General features: G+C 44.2%; 1 protein-coding gene across 5 annotated transcripts in view; it reads right to left on the bottom strand.

Annotated features, from left to right (window-relative positions):
• Window positions 1-22,977, bottom strand: part of LOC109879403 (protein tyrosine phosphatase type IVA 2-like) — a 48,689-nt gene that overhangs the window by 16,758 nt on the left and 8,954 nt on the right. The window contains exon 1 of one of the 5 annotated variants that reach the window (XM_031788986.1): window positions 4,118-4,462. The exons of 3 other annotated variants lie outside the window; for them this stretch is intronic. The gene's annotated coding sequence lies outside the window, so the exon portion shown is untranslated. Of the gene's footprint in view, window positions 1-2,539; window positions 2,672-4,117; window positions 4,463-22,977 lie in introns of those variants that run through there. One more of the 5 variants, XM_031788989.1, reaches the window with a different exon arrangement.

The raw sequence follows: 22,977 nt of genomic DNA on the forward strand, positions 1-22,977 counted from the left end.
TTCACACACACACACACACACACACACACACACACACACATATATATTCACTTTATATATTATCTACCTCACTTGCTTTGGCAATGTTAACATGTTTCCCATGCCAATAAAGCCCTTGAATTGAGAGCGAGACAGAGAGAGGATGTGGAGGAGAGAAAATGAGAGGGAGAGGAGGAGAGAGTATAATGTGGTTAGGTAAACTGAAATAGACAACACAGTCACCTTTTAGCAAGGCACTCTTGAAGTTCTTAAAGAGCAAGACGAGGCAGATAAAACTTGTTGGGGAAACTAGAGAAACTCATTACATCAGAAATATGACTCCACACGTCGAGGCTATTAACCCTATTATCAGCTTTGTACTAAGGTGTTATAATGACCTATTATTTCTGACATTGTATCCAGCCACACACACAGCCTGATCATGCAGACAGACAACACAGACACCCATGAGCTCTTGGCTTCAAGAGAGCCTCTCATAAATCATTTACGGCCTGCCCTCACCTCTAACCGGCTGATCATCAGCCAAGATCTGAAGCGTCTGGACACAGCCGCCACAAACTGGCTAGTCACACTACGAGGGTGAGGGAGTGGAGGGTGAAAGTAGGGGGTGGAAGGAAAGGGAGGGGAGAGGTGAGAGCGAGTGGAGGAGAGCAAAAGAGAGGGAGACAGAGGTTGGACCTCGGCAGCAGTGTCTAAAGCAGTAGTCACAAGGTGAGGATTATGGGTCAGCAGTGATTCACACCAGCCGACTGTCACATTCCCACGCTCCTCTGTTCACCTCCGAGACTCTCCCTCCATGTCTTTCTCCTTCTCTTTTCATCCCTCACTCAGCACATCTCCTTTTCGGGTCTCCCATCTCTTTACTACATTCATTCTCCCATTTATTTATTTTTTATCTTTGGGAGCAATGTGTTCCAATTCAACTAGTGTCTTCCTCCTTTCCCCACAGGCCTCTACATCTTCCCATCTCTCAATCCAAAGGGATTTATTGGCATGGGAAACATCTGTTTACATTGCCAAAGCAAGTGAAATAGATAATTCTAGCTCTCCTCACATCTTTCTCAATCTGTCGAGGCGCCGGTTTAGAGCAGTCGTCTCGCCCACTGAGCCAAGAACAGAACAACCGTCAGTCTGAGGATCTAGATACTTTAACCTCTGGATTACAACCAAATTATGAGAAATGTACTATTTTACTTATTGATCACAAAGACAAAATGAAACTTTGACATTACCGTGTAGTTGACCAATAAAGTGTGGTCTGATGGGGATGTGGACATACTCTGTATACATATCCCCAAAGAAAGAAATTCTTACTACAATACATTTTTATAGAAAGTTGGAGCTAACCCTGAAAATAGCACTGCTGTGCGATTTTTGAAGAAGTCAGTCAAATCGATCAATAATACACTTTGTAAATTAAATAGAAAAATATTTGCCATCTGTAGAAACATTCAGAACTTTTGTGAAACATTACAGTAGAAAAAGATATGGCTAATAGAAGACAAATAGATGGCGTTAAGAGATAGACGGGAGGGGTTGAGTGGAGCTGAAGGCTGGGATCAAAAAACAAAAAAATGACTGTAAAATGTATTGTGTCCATAAAATGTATATAGTATGTATAAGCATAAGTGATGTTGTCCATTAGTTTACTCCAATTTAGGGAAGGGGTGATAGGGTTAGGGGAAAATAATATGAGATTTGGAAATGGCGCACATAATTACATTGATGGAAGCTACAATCTGCGAAATTAAAACTGATCTAAAAAACAATAGGACAAACAGACCCTCTATTCCCTTGTTCATCTTCTCTACAGAGAGAGGAAGCACGCTGTGCCTCTCTCTCACCCTGACCCAAAGACAAGGCTACGATTCTGAGGGTAAAACCAAACTTCTTTTACCATCTCTCCTTTACTGGCTCTCTCACCCTCCATCTCCATCACTCTCTCATCTCCTCTCACCTAGTGCCAATAAGAGGGGCAGTCTTCCAAAGAATAATAATAATAATAATAATAATATTAATAATTCACCAACCCCTCCTCCCTCAGTCCCGCCTTCTGGTACATGTCTACCTGAAATACCTTGTATTACTGCACATTGAACTGGTTACTGGTACTCCCTGTATATAGCCCCATGTGTGTGTATTTTATTCCTCTTCACTATTTTGATCTGAATGTTAACTCATTGGTAAGGGCTTGTAACCAAGCATTTCACAGTAAGGTCTACACTCCTATTTGGCACATGTGACATACATTGATTAGATGTATAATCTCCTGTTAGCTGGTGCCAGCATCAGTGCCACTGTTCAAAGGAGACACTAGTTCTCTAGAGTAAATCTCTCCCCGACACCTTTAATTACCAGCACTAAGCATAATGCACTGCCAGACAGACAGACACACACCAAATATGACTAGAGGACAATGTTCATAGAGTAACAGACAAGGGTAGTATAAACTGTACAGAGTCTCAAAACACAGCCTGTAGACACTCCACAGCTTGGAGTGTCTTCAAACATGAGTATACAGGGGTTGGGCTCTACTCACCAGATAAGTGGTGTCAGCATATAGACTTCCATGTGTCAAGGTCCTCTCTCCCTAATAATAGTCCCCTAGTTGTGTCTCAAGTTAATATGGAGGAAAGGAGAGGAAGCCAATCGCATCGTTGAGAGGAACCCCAGTCTGTCTCTCTGCGTGGCACTAGCTAGAGGACCAGCCCCCAGTCATAGCCTGTCTCTCTGCATGGCACTAGCTAGAGGACCAGCCCCCAGTCATAGCCTGTCTCTCTGCGTGGCACCTAGCTAGAGGACCAGCCCCCAGTCATAGCCTGTCTCTCTGCATGGCACTAGCTAGAGGACCAGCCCCCAGTCATAGCCTGTCTCTCTGCGTGGCACTAGCTAGAGGACCAGCCCCCAGTCATAGCCTGTCTCTCTGTGTGGCACTAGCTAGAGGACCAGCCCCCAGTCATAGCCTGTCTCTCTGCATGGCACTAGCTAGAGGACCAGCCCCCAGTCATAGCCTGTCTCTCTGCGTGGCACTAGCTAGAGGACCAGCCCCCAGTCATAGCCTGTCTCTCTGCCTGGCACTAGCTAGAGGACCAGCCCCCAGTCATAGCCTGTCTCTCTGCATGGCACTAGCTAGAGGACCAGCCCCCAGTCATAGCCTGTCTCTCTGCGTGGCACTAGCTAGAGGACCAGCCCCCAGTCATAGCCTGTCTCTCTGCGTGGCACTAGCTAGAGGACCAGCCCCCAGTCATAGCCTGTCTCTCTGCGTGGCACTAGCTAGAGGACCAGCCCCCAGTCATAGCCTGTCTCTCTGCTTGGCACTAGCTAGAGGACCAGCCCATGGCACACACATTGTGGTAAGGCCAGACCAGCCCCCAGTCATAGCCTGTCTCTCTGCATGGCACTAGCTAGAGGACCAGCCCCCAGTCATAGCCTGTCTCTCTGCGTGGCACTAGCTAGAGGACCAGCCCCCAGTCATAGCCTGTCTCTCTGCGTGGCACTAGCTAGAGGACCAGCCCCCAGTCATAGCCGGTCTCTCTGCATGGCACTAGCTAGAGGACCAGCCCATGGCAGACATTGTGGTAAGGCCAGACCAGCCCTACTTCCACAACATTGCCGGAAACTCATGCAAATAACTCTGCCATATTTGCAAACTAGTACTTCTGCAATTACACCCAGCTGTCCGCACAGATGGAGAGAAGAGAGCAAACACATCAAGTCAGTCTGTAAAGACCATGTGTTTTTTACCACACAGGAAATACAACACGTACTGTAGGGATAGGAACACTGTGGGTGTGAAACTGACTGATATCAGGCAGAATCCTGTAGCCTAATCATACGTAGATGACAAAGACAGGCCTAGACTAATATCATATTATCAAAATATCATTATCATATCATAAAGTCAATATTGGTCAATTTCCATTAACTCATTTTAACCAACAAAAACAAAAGAAATGGCCAAGACAGCTAGGCCTACACACAAAACAAATGCCAACAATGGGTCCATTTAGGCCAAGGCTGCATTCAGTTCAACTGAGTTAGGAGCACTTAATTATTTCTGTCTAACCTACAACTTATATAATTAGACTACTTTATGATTAGCATAACGTGTCATTACCTCACAGCTGCTGCACAAGTCTTCATGAAGGAAAACAAAAAGTCACAAGCTGATCAGTTATCCTGCTATGTTCCACATACACCCTAACCAGTTCCCCCGTTTGTAGTCTTTGTTTTCCAGCTGGACTGAATGTTGTTGGGTACACATTGTGTGTCCACTCAGCACTTTAACAAATAGTTCAACTAGCTACATTATTTTCCTTCACCTGATACCTAGAGATATGAGGCTTAGCCTAGGTCTATATGAACCTAGGAAGAATAGTACAACACACCACTGAAATACCCACACTTATCCTGAGAAAGAACTTGCCTGTAGAAGCTAAACTGGGAGAAAAGTGAGTGAGTAAACTTGCTATCTGCAGTCACGTGCTCCCCTGGTGGGCCTGCACTGTACGACACTGCCAGGCAGGGAGCGTGGGAGCTGATAGGGGGAGCATAGTAGACCCACCAGCCTCAATTGGCTGGCCACTCCCAGGACAATATCACACACTGAGGGGAGGGGCGGCAGGGGAGTGAAAAATAAATTTAAAACTAAAACGGGGAGGGTAGTGGCTAGTGCTGAGCGATTAAACAACATGTTGGTTATTATTATTTTTATGACGAAGGTTCAATTATTTGAATTCCATTTTTTTTTTCGGTGAGCTCAATGTGCATTTTCTCGCTGCAGTTTCTTTAGAGATCAATCAGATCAACCCAAACAGGCTTATATTCTACACAATTTAGAGCAGAAAATGTGTTAACTACTCAATGACCAGAATGCCTTGCGAGCCTGATGGAGAGCAGATGCTCCGCGAGGTATCTCTACCTGAAAATACATGATCTAAGATATTGATATATGGTATTCAGCAGTAATATTAGAATACCTCATTTACTTCAAAGAACTAAAATGGTGATTGTCAGACAGCATCGGCAGCAGCTCTATAGAGATGATGACTTGGAATAATAGTCAAATCAAACGGAATATACACTTTTGAAATATTTTATTCAAGTAATGTGAATAAATAGTTAATTGATAACCATAATTTAGTCACAGTCATCATGGAACTCTTATTGACAGTTTTATTCTGTGTTACAGCATTCAACCCACAATGAAGTGGATTTAATGTAAAAAATATAATACATTGAAACTGAAATCTGTGAATTTCTTCATAATCCAACCAGAACCAAACCGACCTCAAACACAAATAGCTCAGCACAAGTAGTTGTGTATGGAGGGTGAGAATGAGCCCAGTATCCGAGAACAGAGAGAACAACCCCAACAGGTAATGACAGAGACGGGAGTTCAGCCAGGGGCACCTGGCTAGGGAAAACTAGGTTAGATATGAAGGCAAAGCAGCCGTGTGTGTGTGTGTGTGTGTGTGTGTGTGTGTGATATATAAAACCGAAAGAGTCCTAGCCTAATTACAAAACAACTGACTGATGGAGAAATAATGGGACTGAGGTTTATTTGCATGTTAGTAAGGTAAGCAGTGGTGAGTGAGTTGTGTGTTTGACAGGTCACATGTACTAGGCTGGCATGATCAGCAGTGGGATAGGTGCCAGTGAGAAAGACTGCCTGGGAGACAAAACCACAGGAAAGACCTACTTCAATGGAACACTAATCGACTAACAATTAAGCAATTAGGCAGAAGAGGCAGTGCTGTATCATGATTACAGTCACCGGTAAGAGGCGGTGATAGAAATTCAAACGTGAAACATTGATTCCGAGGTCAGGCAGGCAGACAGCGAGGCTAATACTAACCCAGCTGTACCACACTAAATGCTAGGCTTATACTAACCCCGCTGTACCACACTAAATGCTAGGCTTATACTAACCCCGCTGTACCACACTAAATGCTAGGCTTATACTAACCCCGCTGTACCACACTAAATGCTAGGCTTATACTAACCCCGCTGTACCACACTAAATGCTAGGCTTATACTAACCCCACTGTACCACACTAAATGCTAGGCTGGAAGCAAGGGGAAGAGATGATTCAGACAACATGAATAGGATATTGTGAGGCGCAGTGATCATTTTCAGATGGAACTGTTAGCAGGCATAGGTGTCTGTGACAGCCAACACAGCACGACTTGGAACATTGCTCATCCAAATCAGCATCCAGGACACTGCTGTTGACATCTCTTATGTATTCTCTACGTGAAAGGGATAAATGCTGTGGGATTTCAAGCTACAATATGCTAGGCTATAGCCTAGCTAACATCTATGAGGAGTGAAACACAAACCACCTGAGATTACCATGTCAACCCTCCTCTCTACCCCTCAGACATCCCTGAACAGGGAGAAACATATGGGATCAGTAGGGGTTTTGAGTAACTAATATATCCACCACAGTGCCCCAATCCCCTTCCTCAGATCCCCCATATCTTTACTACAAATCCAGCTGAGCCACTGGCACAGACCCGAGTCCCAAAGGGCACCCTATTCCCTACATTGTACACTACTTTTGACCAGGTTCCTATGGTGGCTGTGCTGTGCTGAAGATTTAGGCAAGAGGAATCTGCTGGAACATGGGTTTAGGTCACGATAACATTGTGGTATCCTAGCAGTGAATAGTGTTGGACTAGTAACAGAAAGCTGGCTGGTTCAAACACACAAGCAGACTAGGTGAAACATCTGTTGATGTGCCCTTGAGCAAGGCACTTGACTAATTGCTCTTGTAGGGCATTAGCGAAAAATGACAAAAATGTAAATAACATGGGTAACTAGGTAGGTCAGCAGACAAACCTTACAGAAACAAAAGGCAACAGGAAAGGCTTATGTATTCAGATACTGAAATAGCACTACGCATTTGTTGACTTTCAAATGAATACAAACTAGCACTACTAGATAGTTATGGGGGAGAAAAAAACAAAATCGATAGTCATGTGACCCGTTTCAGGAAACTAGGCATATGTCGCGGGTCACTAGTTCAAAGGAGAACTGTTTGAAAGTAACTTTATTTGCAACATGAGTTTTTTGGGGCAGAAATGCCTTTTCGTACATGTGAACTTTAATGTGCCTAATTAACAAACGTGTATGCCATCCATAAATATGAATAGCATTGTTAAATTATGAGCCTATTTGGTTAAGAAAACAAAGCGAGCAACCTTCTCTCTAGCCATGATTGGCTGAGCTAAATGAGTGGGCTGGACATGCCGAGAGATGAGTTTGTATTGGTCTGCCATATAGCACGCTTCTGTCTATTTGAGCTGGTCAGTATGTGTAGGTAATCCTGTCTAAAAATAAAGTATTGCGTAGTAAAACATAAGACTCCACTATGCAAGCATCCATTTCAATAGAACGTCACTGCAACAACTGTTTCAGAGCACTCTCGTCTGAGTGTGCCAGAGCGCAGAACTGATGAATTTACCAACGCTCAACACCCGTTAAATATGGCCGGTGATAGTTATGGTCAGCAAACAAAGCGTAATTAAAATTGTTGCCTGGAGCACACAGTTAGTCACCAACGCTCTGGAGAACATGAAAAACAGCCTAACCAGCTCTGCTAACCAGCTCTCCTGTCTCAGCCTCCAGTATTTATGCTGCAGTAGTTTATGTGTCGGGGGGCTGGGGTCAGTTTGTTATATCTGGAGTACTTCTCCTGTCCTATTCGGTGTCCTGTGTGAATCTAAGTGTGCGTTCTCTAATTCTCTCCTTCTCTCTTTCTTTCTCTCTCTCGGAGGACCTGAGCCCTAGGACCATGCCCCAGGACTACCTGACATGATGACTCCTTGCTGTCCCCAGTCCACCTGGCCATGCTGCTGTTCCAGTTTCAACTGACCTGAGCCCTAGGACCATGCCCCAGGACTACCTGACATGATGACTCCTTGCTGTCCCCAGTCTACCTGGCCATGCTGCTGCTCCAGTTTCAACTTCCACCTGACTGTGCTGCTGCTCTAGTTTCAACTGTTCTGCCTTATTATTATTCGACCATGCTGGTCATTTATGAACATTGAACATCTTGACCATGTTCTGTTATAATCTCCACCCGGCACAGCCAGAAGAGGACTGGCCACCCCACATAGCCTGGTTCCTCTCTAGGTTTCTTCCTAGGTATTGGCCTTTCTAGGGAGTTTTTCCTAGCCACTGTGCTTCTCCACCTGCATTGCTTGCTGTTTGGGGTTTTAGGCTGGGTTTCTGTACAGCACTTTGAGATATCAGCTGATGTACGAAGGGCTATATAAATAAATTTGATTTGATTTGAAATTTGATTTGCTAGGGCGAGTAAAATGGTCAGAGTTTGGGTGGGGGCTGAAACTTAAGAGGATTCTTATGGCAATGCACACGGTCAGTGTGAACCAGAGTGGCTTGACACAACGGCCAAACAAGCTGTACCAACAAAATGGAAACGACACAGGATGTCTTATTTAACAAAAGAGGTTGCAGTCTACCATCCATGTATACGGGTAAGAGTCTAGCTACAGTTTGAGATATTATACGGTTCTAATTGTCAGAAAGTTAACGTTTACTGTTAGCTAGCTGACATTACATTTATGATCTGTGTGTAGTAATGTTACCTCAAAATTCCATTTCGCATTGCTAGTTGTAGCCTAATGTTAGCTAGCTAACATTGAACCTTTTTGGTTAACTTATGACAAACGGTTTGTATTGCTAGTACTCTATGGTTCATTGTTTAGCTAGCTAGCTACATGTCTAAACAAAATAACCCAAGTTAGCTAGCTGATGACCCATTAGGTTAGCGAGGTGTGTCTGACAGTAATTATGGCTATCTATTGCACAATAATGCTAAAATATTTGTATCTGAAATGTGTCTTTCAGCAGCAGTAGAACACGCCCGACTCTCCACCACCAGTCATACAAGGAGAATGGACTAATGCCTCCAATCAGAAAGACCTGTAGAACACACCTGTCTCTCCTCCACCAGTCATACAAGGAGAATGGACTAATGTCTCCAATCAGAAAGGTGTGTTCTACAGGTCTGTCTCTCCTCCACCAGTCATACAAGGAGAATGGTCTAACGCCTCCCACCAAAAAGAGAGCTGGCCCAATCAAGCACCGATTACACCTGAAGTATGAGAGTGGTGAACTTCAAGAACTACACAGAGGATAATGCAATAGTGTTACCAGGACGCAACCCAGGAAAAACACCTTGGTGGAAAGCTGCTGCCATCCCATGTGACAAAAACAGCAGTGTGACATGTCTACAAGGAATCAATGACAACACTTGGTATGATTATTTAATTGATGTCTAACATGATTGGCACTACGTTTATTGATCTCAAAGTATTTCTGTATTTCCCAGAGGTAAGTGTAGTCGGGCTGTCTTCCTTCTGGAACCTGTGGAGAAATTTGCTGCCCCACATCTAAAGCACTAAGCCCAGGACAGACCTGTGCTGGCAGTGCCAGAGGAGCAACATTCAGGTCTTCAGACCTGATCTGCCAGGAGCTGTTAAGTCAGCCAAGCTGAAGAAGCAAGAGCAGCATCTCCTGCTTGTTCTGAGTTAGTGGTCTGTCTACCAGAAGATGGTTGCTGACTGCAAGACCACCTGACAAGACCTGTAGTCTTGTAGTCTTGAACCAGCAGTAAAGACATCAGGATACATCACAGCTTTGACTTGACTCAAGTCAGCAACATGTCCTCCTTTATACGGATTAAGGACATAGATATTCACTCAAAAAATATATAGCCAGGTCCCAATCAATTTTTTAACTCCTCGCAAATGTGGCTTGTTTGGTGTCTGCTGTGAAGGAATACCACAACAAGTCAACTGCATATCATCCAGAAAAGGCAGCAGCGCAGTCAACTACATGCACCATTTCTTCAACTACGGAGTTGGGGAAACACATGTGGACCGGAATTATGATAACTGCAGTGGCCAAAACAACTTGTTTGTGCTCTGGTATTGTGCCTGGTGGACAATGGACAAGCTCCATCACAGTCTGGACCTTCACTTCCTGTTCACAAGACACACCAAGTTTGCCCCTAACTGGTGCTTCGGCCTCATCAAGCAGCGCTTCAGAAAGACCAGAGTGAACACTGTCTGAGATGGCTGGTGTTGTGAAGGACAGCACTGTGACAGGGGTCAAAATCCCTCAGCTGGTTGGACTGGAGGATGATACAGTGCCGGTGGAAAGATATGGCTGGCAACAACACCTGACTCCATACTTTAATTCATTTAATGTTTTAATGTCTTCAATTTTTTTGTTATTTCCTGTTTTACATCTGCGATATTCTGGAGCCTGGTGGTGTTGTCACCAAGGAGTGTTCAGACTCCATCGGGACCAGGTTTCAGCTGCTGACATCCTTCCTCCCAGAGATGGTCTGCCTGTACAAGCACCAGCCGTACTGGACACAGCTAGACAATCTTAACTTTGAGTTGTGTGACGAAGAGACTGGACATCACATGCTAAGTCAATGGCAGGACAGAAACAGGCCCTCTGAATATAGATTCCCTTGTTCACGCGTGGCTCGTACAGACCAGTTCTCAGCACTCTCTGTAGTGCATCTATTCACATAACTCTCTCCTAACACACGCAGTAAGTTGCTGCTGCTATTAATGTATTTTTAACCGACTGCTCAGCCACTTGATACCCCTGATTGTATGCATACAACTACAGTACCAGGCAAAGGTTGACATCTACTCATTCAAGGGTTTCTTTAGTTTGACTATTTTCTACATTGTAGAATAGTGAAGACATCAAAACTATGAAATAACACATGGAATCATGTCGTAACCCAAAAAAAGGGTTAACAAATCAAAATATTTTGTATTTAAGATTCTTCAAAGTAGCTACCCATTGCCTTGATGACAGCTTTGCACACTCTTGGCATTCTCTCAAATAGCTTCATGAGGTAGTCACCTGGAATGCATTTCAATTAAAAGGTGTGTCTTGTTAAGTTAATTTGTGGAATTTATTTCCTCCTTAATGCGTTTGAGCCGATCAGTTGTGTTGTGACAAGGTAGGGGTGGTATACAGACAACAAAGACCAAGACAATACTATGGCAAGAACAGCTCAAATAAGCAAAGAGAAACGACAAGGTTAGTCTATCTGGAAAATGAAAATACTTTGAAAGTTCTTGACAAGTGCAGTCGCAAAAAAACATCAAGAGCTATGATGAAACTGGCTCTCATGTGGACCGCCACAGGAAAGGAAGACCTAGAGTTACCAGGATCTGGTTGGTAACTCAGAGTTACCAACCTCAGAAATTGCAGCTCAAATAAATACATCAGAGTTCAAGAAAGACACTTCAACATCAACTGTTCAGAGAAGACTGTGTGAATCAGGTCTTCGTGGTCCAATTTCTGCAAAACAACCACTACTACAGGACACCAATAATAAGAAGAGACTTGCTTGGGCAAAGAAACGAGCAATGGACATCAGACCAGTGGAAATCTGTGATTCATTTATAATTTAATGCACACTTACCCAGCATGGCTACCACAGCATTCTGCAGAGATACGCCATCCCATCTGGTTTGCGCTTAGTGGGACTATCATTTGTTTTTCAACAGGACAATGATCCAACACACATCCAGGCTGTGTAAGGGCTATTTGACCAAGAAGGAGAGTGATGGAGTGCTGCATCAGATGACCTGGCTTCCACAATCACCCGGCTTCAACCCAACTGAGATGGTTTGGGATGAGTTGAGCCGCAGAGTGATGGAAAAGCAGCCAACAAGTGCTCAGCATATGTGGGAACTCCTTCAAGACTGTTGGAAAAGCATTCCAGGTGAAGCAGACAGAGAATGCCAAGAGTGTGCAAAACTGTCAAGGCAAAGGGTGACTACTTTGAACAACCTCAAATATTTATCACATGACCTCACATGTGAATCCTTAAAGAGGTGGGTGGGGCTGGCTTAAGAGGGTGTGAACAATGCTGAATGGGTGTAGACAAAGGACAGCTCTGCAGCAGAGGTACCAAAACATTCAAAGGCCATTTTCTCAAAATTGAGGTTATAAGTTTATCAACTTTCAAAGCAGAATTACTTTCCCATTGTTCCTCATATGCAGTGTATGATAAACCATTTAGTAGCTCTGTCTCTACTTTATTCCAATATAATAAAAACAATTAAAAATGTTGCAACATAAGATCAAATCAAGGTGGTTGGTCACATAATCTGGATATTTGACGATTAATCATATTGTTAACAAAAATCACTATATTTTTGCGCCAAAACTCCAGTATTTTGAATTCATAGGTTGTCAATTTGTTTTCAGCACCCCCCACCACTGATCAAAAATTGTTCTCGCATAGCTCTTACATCCATCTGCAGCAGACATCTGGTGAGAAATATGTTTGAAAGATCAAATTGCAATACAATCGCAGTATGGTGATAATATCATCAAGTCCCTGGCAACTACCTGCCCTAGTATTAGACCACTTCCTCCACAGGCAAGTGTCAGAAATGCACCAGGCCCAGTCTTGGGGAATGAGGAAGTGTCTGGGGTAGTGATATTCTGCAGTTCTGTCTAGTTCTCTGTCGGGCTGGTTAGAACAAGTCCTGGTGGCCTCGCTGATGAGCTAGCGAGGGAGCCCTGTCCTGGGTAGAACGGATCCTGGCTGGCTGGAGAGGGAGCCCTGGCCTGGTTAGAACACGTCCTGGCTGGCTGGAGAGGGAGCCCTGGCCTGGTTAGAACACGTCCTGGCTGGCTGGCGAGGGAGCGCTAGACTGGTTAGAACAGGTCCTGGCTGGCAAGGGAGCCCTGGCCTGGTTAGAACACATCCTGGCTGGCTGGCAGGGGAGGGAGCGCTAGACTGGTTAGAACGGATCCTGGCTGGCTGGCAGGGGAGGGAGCGCTAGACTGGTTAGAACAGATCCTGGCTGGCTGGCAGGGGAGGGAAGGAGCGCTGGACTGGTTAGAACAGATCCTGGCTGGCTGGCAGGGGAGGGAGCGCTAGACTGGTTAGAACAGATCCTGGCTGGCTGGCAGGGGAGGGAGCGCTAGACTGGTTAGAACAGATCCTGGCTGGCTGGCAGGGGAGGGAGGGAGCGCTGGACTGGTTAGAACAGATCCTGGCTGGCTGGCAGGGGAGGGAGGGAGCGCTGGACTGGTTAGAACAGATCCTGGCTGGCTGGAGGGGAGGGAGGGAGCGCTGGACTGGTTAGAACGGATCCTGGCTGGCTGGCAGGGGAGGGAGGGAGCGCTGGACTGGTTAGAACAGATCCTGGCTGGCTGGCAGGGGAGGGAGGGAGGGAGGGAGCGCTGGACTGGTTAGTCCTTGGGTTGAGAAAAGGAGAAGAACAGCAAAAGGGAGGTAAGTGTCCTGCCAATTCACTATGCCCACACTACTTTATTTACATCCACAGCGGAGAAATGAAGACCTAGGCCTAAATGTTTAAGGTCACACAAATGCCTGGCCATCGTGGAAACAAAAACAGTCATATCTAACACAGAACTTGCTCCTAATTAACAGCTGACACAGCCAAATCAACCGCCACTAGAAAGCGCACACAGATACACATTAAAACAGGGGTAGTTTGTTCACCACATGCCCTCTATACATGCTACATCCTTAGACCTCTCACGAAACATACCAGTAGGCTACATTTGCAACTGCAGATCTTATCTCCTCCAACCCCCAGCTAACACATACCACTAACTCACCACAAGCACATGGGATGACTATTTTCACATGGACACCCCCCCCTCCCCTCCCCTCCTCAGGCGGTGTATGTAACCCTTCACTGCAGCCAAGGTGACAAGGAGCATTCTCCTGGAGTGCTCTGATAGGACTACAGTAGATCGAGGCCTCCACGGGGATCCTGCAAGGTCTGGGGGACAGTATGAAAATGTATCTGCTAACTGACTAAATTGTTATTTTTTTTAATGTAATTTTGTTTAACAAGCAGCAACTAGCTGGCCCTTCAGAACGGCACAGGTTCTTCGTAAAGATTAAGCGCCAAAACAGAATTTTAAAAAAGAGGGACTGGAACAAGCAGGGATTAGACAACCTGCTATTTTTCATTTGTAAACCGTTATCATACGGCGTGCCTAGTGAATAGGCTACAACCCAAAGCTGGAGGACAGACAGGTAGGGTGCATTTCATTCCAATGGAATTGTACTCATACAGTATCTGTGTAGTCAACATACTCTTGCCATTTTACACAAGATGGGAGCGAGCGAGATAGGAATGAGAGAGAAATAAACTTCAAAAGAAGAGGGAACACAAGAAGGAACAAGATTGCTCAAAAGAGCATTGGCACAAGACCGAGAAAGATGGTACAAAAGAGTGCACAGGAGACAGATGGCAAAATAACACGAGACTGATACGGCAGTGGTTCACACCAAGGTTATTATACAACAAAAACTAACCTGTTTGGGAAAAAAATATATATATACTGAAACTATCTTGACTCAAATCTAATGGGGTTTAATCTGTTTTTTTCTTCTAATGGGGTTTTAAAATCTTCTGAATCAGGTGGGTCACATTGAGATTGACTTTATAACTTAAAAGGTAAACTCAGCGAGAAGACGCTGCCACGAGCAGCAGTGCAGATACTGAGTGGTAAGACTAAAACACCTGACTGTAGACAGGAAGTCGTGGAGAGAAGTCGGGAGAGGTGCATCTGCTACAGCCAAACGGCAGACACGAATGTGGTTTTCCAACAGCAAGGCTCAGATCAGCATTGCAGTGTTGACATTGTATGTAAAAATGCTTTCTTTATAACGTTGAAATAAACACCCATATCACACTCACAAACGGGAATCATAATATAATATTCTGTGTTGTACAGTCAATTAATGAGAGCCTCAAATATGACATTTGTATATAGCCACTGTATACATAAATCGCAGCAAGTTGGTTCCTGTTTCAGTCATGTCTTTGCTCAGTCGACTGCAGCCAAAACTCAACACGAGTGAGGGACAAATGCCACTACTGGGTCAAAAGAGCGGAAAAAGAACTACGCCTCATAAAGACAAGGTTTTTATTCCGGCTGGGCTGAGGTGAGAGTCCAGAGAGGAGCAGAGCGGGGTGGAACGTGAGCAGGCAGGCGTGTTGACATGTCACCACGGGGAAATACAAACACTTTCAGGAAGTTGTACTATTGACTGCCCCACCCCCTGCCCCACCTCCTGCCTTACTGGAAGCTTTTAGGATCAACCAAGGACTGTACACATCCTCCGGTTTCACTCCCTCCCACCAACCCTTGTTTTGTTTCCTCCCTCACTACACTCATGACAGTGAGGGAATAAGAAAGGAGACATGTCAGAACATGAGCAGGACTGCCCACCCCACAACACACCTGCAGCAGCACACAGGCTGAGAGAGAAACAACTGTAGCACTAGTCTAGCAACGCCTCCGAATGAAGTCAACAGATTGGACGTTGAGGATTAGCATACAGGTGTCTCCGGCTGAAAGCGATAGTGGTGTGACTGAATGATAGGAATTTTGAGGGGGCCTCTTGTTTTGTTTATTGAATTCCTCTGTGACAGAGAATGTAGGCTGGTTCTTAGAACAAAGTAGCCACTGCCAGGTTGGTAGCAAAAACATTCTAGCAGCTTTAGCTAATTGGGCTAACAGTCCCGAGACATGCAAGACACCCGGTTCAAACCCAGTCATTCACACAAGCAAAATTAAATAGTGAGTGGAACAGCCATCCTTAGAAGTGCTATGACAGGGATATTCAACTGTATTGTTAAGGGGCCGAGTTACGTTGACGACACACTCCCTTCTGACGTGTCCCTTCTAACATAAGAGGGGAACAGAAGGCACGACCACGTTAAGGAGTCTTCACTGTCTTATCGCCCAAACGGCAGAGCCAAATTCATATGAAGAAAATATATTTCAGCATACAACATTTGCTTCCCGAAACATTTTTAAACAAATTGAGTGTTTGATTATATCTGTTCTCTTCTACCATTTCTTGCTGGCAAAGTACCCAGATGTTGTCTCTGGTTTTGAAACTGAATTGAGGGAACTGAACTTGGAAAACAATCAGAAGTTGAAATGATAGTTTGTAAACTTGATACAGACAATGAATGCAATATCTAAAATACTGACATTGAATATATAAATATTAAACTAAATTAAACTGAATGCAATATTCATTCAATTAACTTTCAAATCATGAAATACAAGTTCAATTTAGGAATTCAATGATTCAATTTGTGCAGTACAAACTCCTAAATGCTAATAAAAGCATTGAAATTGCTACACTGAAATCCTGCAACTACCTCCCCTAACAAGCAACCTAAGAAATATGCTCTACCCTCTTGTGACGTTGATTCAGTGACTTATCATGAAGTGGTATTCTCTATATATTTAGGAACAAAAGACAATTATCAAAAACAAATAGGCCTACCTGCTTGTACTTTGTGGTGGCAGTGTAACCATCTACCACGTTGTCCTTCCAAACTGGGGATTTCACTGCACAACACCTGTTTCCACGGTGATGTTGTAGCCTATACCCTTATCATAACCTCCATGTCTACGGTTAGACCTATGTTAGCCATTGTCGCACGCGCTAGGCTATCCAGGGACAGTGAACTTGGCAACGTGTCAATCTCACGTTTGCAGAGGGAACAAACTCTACGCATGGACAAATTAGAACATTTTAGCACCACATAAATAATGGACAGTTCACGGCTCCACACTCAAATGCATGAAAGGCTGGTAGCCTTATGTCACATGCTGACTAGACCGGACATGTTGACACGCATGTTGATTTGGACCGTCCACACCAGATGTGATCAGGACACGTAGGTAGAAATACCAAAAACTATGAACCAACTATTTTAATTTGGGGACAGTTCAAAACACATGACACATTCATGGCCATTTAGCTAGCTAGCTTACTGTTGCTAGACAACTGGGATATAAACACTGGGTTGTTCATTTACCTGAAAAACACTCATTTTTTTCTGGCTCTTTGTAGAATTTTGACCCATTTTGTTCTCTACTCCACAGATGAAGGGGGACAATCCACAGATGAAGAGGGACAATCCACAGATGAAGGGGGAAACCAAACTTCTTCTTCTAGAGGTTGAACACCAACTTGAAGGTATATTACCACCACCAACTATACTGGATTATGGACCTCTGTTCATCTTTCAATCAACCACGTGGGTATGTACTCCTAAAACCAATGAGATGGGAGAGGCGGGACTTGCAGCGCATCAAGAGTCACTAATAGAACCAAGTTCTATTTTAGCGCCAGACTATACAGGCGTTCGTGAGCAGTTTGGATGAAATGAATGAATAACATGCATAAATTCATTTTGCAATGCCCGCGCACGTGTTGCATATTCTGTCTGCCTCCCCACTCACAGAATGGAATTCGCAAAATGTTCAAATGTTTCCAACCTGCAAAGTAATTGTCTTTACCACCAGCCAACCAAAGCGTTGAAATGTTGTTTTCATTCCACCAGCCAGCTGATTTTTTTTGCTGTTTTGCTGCTAATCTACTAATGATTATTCCAATAGTGTAAATGCCAATGGGCAACCCCATCCAGCCTATTTATTTATAGCCACTATGCTGCATCAGTTGGGCTACAGGTGATAAAGTGTATTGCTAATAGCATACCTGATAATATGGACCATGCAAAGGCTATATGCATGGTCAAATTTGTCCAATCATTTTACCAATATATTAGAGATGGCGCAGGAGGAGATGGCTGCCGTTTTACGGGCTCCTAACCAATTGTGCTTTTGGGTGCGGGTTTTCCCACATTATTTGTAACTTATTTTGTACATAATGTTTCTGCCACCGTTTATTATGACTGAAAAGAGCTTCTGGATATCAGGACAGTGAATACTCAACTCGAACTAGACAAAGGTTCTCTCTTTAATGAGTCGGATGCGACAGATTTACTTCAGACATCCGACAAGGCCCAAATCCCTGTGATTCGCATGAAGAAGAGAGATGTTGGGGACGTAGGTCAGGGTGCCTTGTAAGGATCCGACGGCAGGTCAGTAAACCCCCTCTACCATCAGTCCTATTAGCCAACGTGTAATCATTGGATAACAAACTGGATGAGCTCCAATCAAGTATATCCTACCACCGGGACATTAAGAACTGTAATATTGTGTGTTTTACCGAGTAGTGGCTGAACAACGACATGGATAACATACAGCTGGCGGGGTTTTCGGTCCATCGGCAAGACAGAACAGCTGCCACCGGTAAGACAAGGGGTGGAGGTCTGTGTATATTTGTAAATAACAGCTGGTGCACAAAATCTAATATTTTGGAAGTCTGGAGGTTTTGCTCACCTGAGGTAAAGTATCTCATGATAAGCTGTAGACCACACTATTTACCAAGGGAGTTGTCATCTGTATTTTTGTAGCCATCTACATACCACCACAAACTGATGCTGGCACTAAGACCACACTCAATGAGCTGTATATGGCCATAAGAAAACAGGAAAACACTCATCCAGAGTGGCTGGGGACTTCAATGCAGGGAAACTCAAATCCGATTAACCTCATTTCTACCAGCATGTTGGATGTGCAACCAGAGGGGGAAAAAACATTCTAGACCACCTTTACTCCATACACAGACGCGTACAAAGCTCTCTCTTGATTGACCTCCATTTGGCAAATCTGACCATAATTCTATCCTCCTGATTCCTGCTTACAAGAAAAAACTAAAAGCAGGAAATACCAGTGACTCACTCAATAAGGAAGTGGTCAGTAGACGCAGATGCTAAGCTACAGGACTGTTTTTGCTATCACAGATTGGAATATGTTCTGGGATTCTTCCGATGGCATTGGGGAGTACACCACATCAGTCACTGGCTTCATCCCCACAGTGAACATACAACAACCAGAAGCCATGGATTATAGGCAACATCCTCACTGAGCAACAAGTGGCAGGACTCTTACAAGAAATCCACTATACCCTCTTACGAACCAATACAGGACTAAGATTTAATCATAATACACCGGCTATGGCGCTTGTCGGATGTGGCAGGGCTTGCAAACTATTACGAACCAAAGGGAAGCACAGCCGCAAGCTGCCCAGTGACACAAGCCTACCAGACAAGCTAAATAACTTCTATACTAGTGTCGAGGCAAGCAACACTGACGCTTGCATGGGAGCATCAGATGATCTGGACGACTGTGTGATCTCGCTCTCCTTAGCCAAGTAAACCCTTTAAATAGGTCAACATTCGCAAGGCTGCATGGCCAGACCTAACCATAAACACCAATGCTTTTCTTCAAATCAATACACAGAAGTATATTTTTTTAAACCTGCATACTTAGTTAAAACAAATGCATGTTAGCATGTAAATTGTGCTGCTTCTCTTGCGTTCAGAGTCAGGGTATATGCAACAGTTTGGGCCACCTGGCTCGTAGCGAACTAACAAAGACCGTAATTAATTTGCCATAATGTTACATAATTTTGACATAACATTGAAGATTGTGCAATGTAACAGCAATATTTAGACGTTTTGTTTTCGAAATGATAGTTTACGGATTTGACCATTATTAATGTCTAAGGCTCGAATTTCTGTGTGTTTATTATAATTAAGTCTGATTTGATAGAGCAGTCTGAGCGGTGGTAGGCATCAGCAGGCTCGTAAGCATTCATTCAAACAGCAGTTTACTGCGTTTGCCAGCAGCTCTTAGCAATGCTTGAGGCACAGCGCTGTTTATGACTTCAAGCCTATCAACTCCCGAGATTAGGCTGGCAATACTAAAGTGCCTATAAGAACATTCAACAGTCAAAGGTATATGAAATACAAATGGTAGAGAGAAATAGTCGACGTGTCATAATTCCTATAATAACTACAACCTAAAACTTCTTAACTGGGAATATTTAACCACAAGCTTTCATATGTTCTCATGTTCTGAGCAATGAACTTAAACAGCGTTTTTACATGGCACATATTGCACTTTTACTTTCTTCTCCAACACTGTTTTTGCATTATTTAAAACAAACTGAACATGTTTCAGGAATTTGAGACTAAATAGATTTTATGTATTATATTAAGTTAAAATAAGTGTTCATTGTTCATTCTATATTGTTGTAATTGTCAATAAATCGGTATCAGCATTTAAAAATCATAAATCGGTCGACCTCTAGTTCAAATTACTTATTATATTTCTTATTTTTCTACATTATTATTCTTCATTTCTTATAGTAAATACTTTTTTGTTTCTTAAAACTGCATTGTTAGTTAAAGGCTTGTCAGTAAGCATGTCACTGTAAGGTCTACGCTTGTTGTATTCGGCACATGTGACAAAATGTTTTGATTATTTGGTTCACCCCCTCCCCGGGCCCGACCTTTCTCCTGCCCGATTCCTCCCCTCCGGGACAAAAGTGGTCCCCTGAAGTGGTTCAAGCATTCTCTCCTGCCCGATTCCTCCCCCCGGGACTCAGAAGTGGTCCCCTGAAGTGGTTCAAGCATTCTCTCCTGCCCGATTCCTCCCCCCCGGGACTCAGAAGTGGTCCCCTGAAGTGGTTCAAGCATTCTCTCCTGCCCGATTCCTCCCCCCCGGGACTCAGAAGTGGTTCAAGCATTCTTGTGGATTTAGAATAGGCAATGTTTTTCTATTAAAAAGTCTGCTTTGAGAGCAGAAACCTGAAAAACCTGTGGGACATCAGTCTTCTGCCATGGTATCATTTTAGCATCGAGTATCGTTTTGGTATCGAGTAAAGTGATACTAAACCTGGTATCGAAGTCAAAGTTCTGGTGTTGTGACAACACACCCATTCCAAAGGCCTGCCTGATTGCATTCTGTGAGTGCATTAGAATCCTTCTTTGAGGAAATCCCAGGTTGGTGGTCACAGGAATAAAAAATGAACGGAAATATTTACTACAAAAACATAAGAGAAAAAAACAAAAAAACAAGTAATGCCTCCCACTGCCGGGACTGGAGAGAAAGGTTACTGGTTAAAAGCAGTACACTGTATAGGGAACAGTAGGGCTGGAAATTGCCAGGGACCTCACAATTACGAAGTGACTATACAATATGTATTGCACTTCTCTTGATTATATATATATGATTTTATTGCGATTCTGTGTTCCAAACATATTGCTCACCACATGTCTGCTGCAGAATGGCAAGAGAGCCATGAGAATCCTGAGCAGAACAACCAAAGTTTCACCCCCAGGGTTTTTACTAAACCACCCCACCCCCAGTGACTGAAAGGGGGCGTGAAAACCACACCACCCCCAGTGACTGAAAGGGGGCGTGAAAGTGAAAGAGGAACAAGCTGCACTTGTCAAAGTTCACTACCTGACCAAAAGTCACCTGCTCGTCAAACATTTCACTCCAAAAATCACGAGCATTAATATGGAGTTGGTCCACCCCTTTGCTGCAAGAACAGCCTCCACTCTTCTGGGAAGGCTTTCCACTAGATGTTGGAACAAGGCTGTGGGGACTTGCTTCCATTCAGCCACGAGCATTGGTGAGGTCAGGCACTGATGCAGGCCAGTCAAGTTCTCCCACACCGATCGAGAAACCATTTCTGTATGGACCTTGCTTTGTGCACAGGGGCATTGTCATGCTGAAACAGGAAAGGGCCTTCCCCAAACTGTTGCCACAAAGTTGGAAGCACAGAACCATCTAGAATGTCATTGTATGCTGTAGCGTTAAGATTTCCCTTCACTAGAACCAAGGAGCCCAAACCATGGAAAACATCCCCAGACCTTTATTCCTCCAGCTCCTCTGCCATGGAAATCCATTTCCTGAAGCTCCCGGTGAACAGATGTGTGGACACTGCTTCCAGAGGCAGTCTGGAACTTGGTAGCGAGTGTTGCAACAGAGGACAGATGATTTTTACACGCTACGCACTTCAGCACTCTTCCGGTCCTGTTCTGTGAGCTTGTGTGGCCTACCACTTTGCGGCTGAGCCGTTGTTGCTGCTAAACAGTTCCACTTACAGTTGACCAGGGCGGCTCTAGCAGGGGATACATTTGACAAACTGACCTGTTGGAAAGGTGGCATCCTATGACGGTGCCACGTGGAAAGTCACTGACCTCTTCAGTAAGGCCATTCTACTGCTGTGTGTGTCTAGGGAGATTGTATGCCTAGGTGCTCAATTTTATACACCAGTCAGCTACAGGTGTGGCTGAAATAGCCAAATCTACTCATTTGAAGGGGTGTCCACCAATGTTACCTCTAAGCTGCATGTGAGTGGGCATGCAGTAGCCCGAGACTATTCCCATTAGACTACACCCCCTTCTGCAGAGCACAGAAGAAATATCTGCCAACGGAGAGAAGCACAAGTTTAACTTCACTCACTTTTCCCCGTTAGTTAACACCATTAACGTTTCCCATTACTGTGGCAATTTTGATCGAATCAACGCAATAGCCACTTTCAATGCAACATAACCCGAAACAAAAAATGTATCGTGGGAGAGATTTTGTAGGCAGAACGCGTGTCGGGATAGGATTCTAATTCTATTGCTCACGACTCAAACTGTGCTCTACACGGACCGGTGCAGCATAACCAATCAGAGCTTCAGTAGGCCTATCTGCAAATAGACCATTGCCATGTATGGATCTGTGCCATTCACTTTGAACTGGACTGTGTTTACAGCTGAGGTCCTGAGTAAACGCGCTTGTTTTGAGATAAAAGCTGCATGTAACCACATGTGCACATTGTGTTCATACCCTCTGCTAGTTCGTGAGTTCTTAGCCCAGTTATAGATCATTTGTGGACAGCAAAAGGGGAGTGATTTCTAGACATCTTTTGAAAGAGAGTCAGTGGGCAGTGTTATATTTGGCGACAGCCTTGAATAAGCTAAGCAGCCAATAAGCAAAGGGTAGTATCATTTCTTTGATTCTTGGTAATAATGCTATGGTTTATTGCATCAAAGCACATTTTCAGTCACCTTGTCTGAAGGATAAGTGGATGAACAGCTTATTGTCAAGTCCTGCATGTTTTATTTCAAAGGTCTCATGGAATGTAGGACTACATTGACCACCAAACATTGGCTGCTACTGTAGGCTGAATGACA

Source organism: Oncorhynchus kisutch, linkage group LG14 (assembly GCF_002021735.2).
Source record: "Oncorhynchus kisutch isolate 150728-3 linkage group LG14, Okis_V2, whole genome shotgun sequence".
In the NCBI taxonomy this organism is placed as follows: domain Eukaryota; kingdom Metazoa; phylum Chordata; class Actinopteri; order Salmoniformes; family Salmonidae; genus Oncorhynchus; species Oncorhynchus kisutch.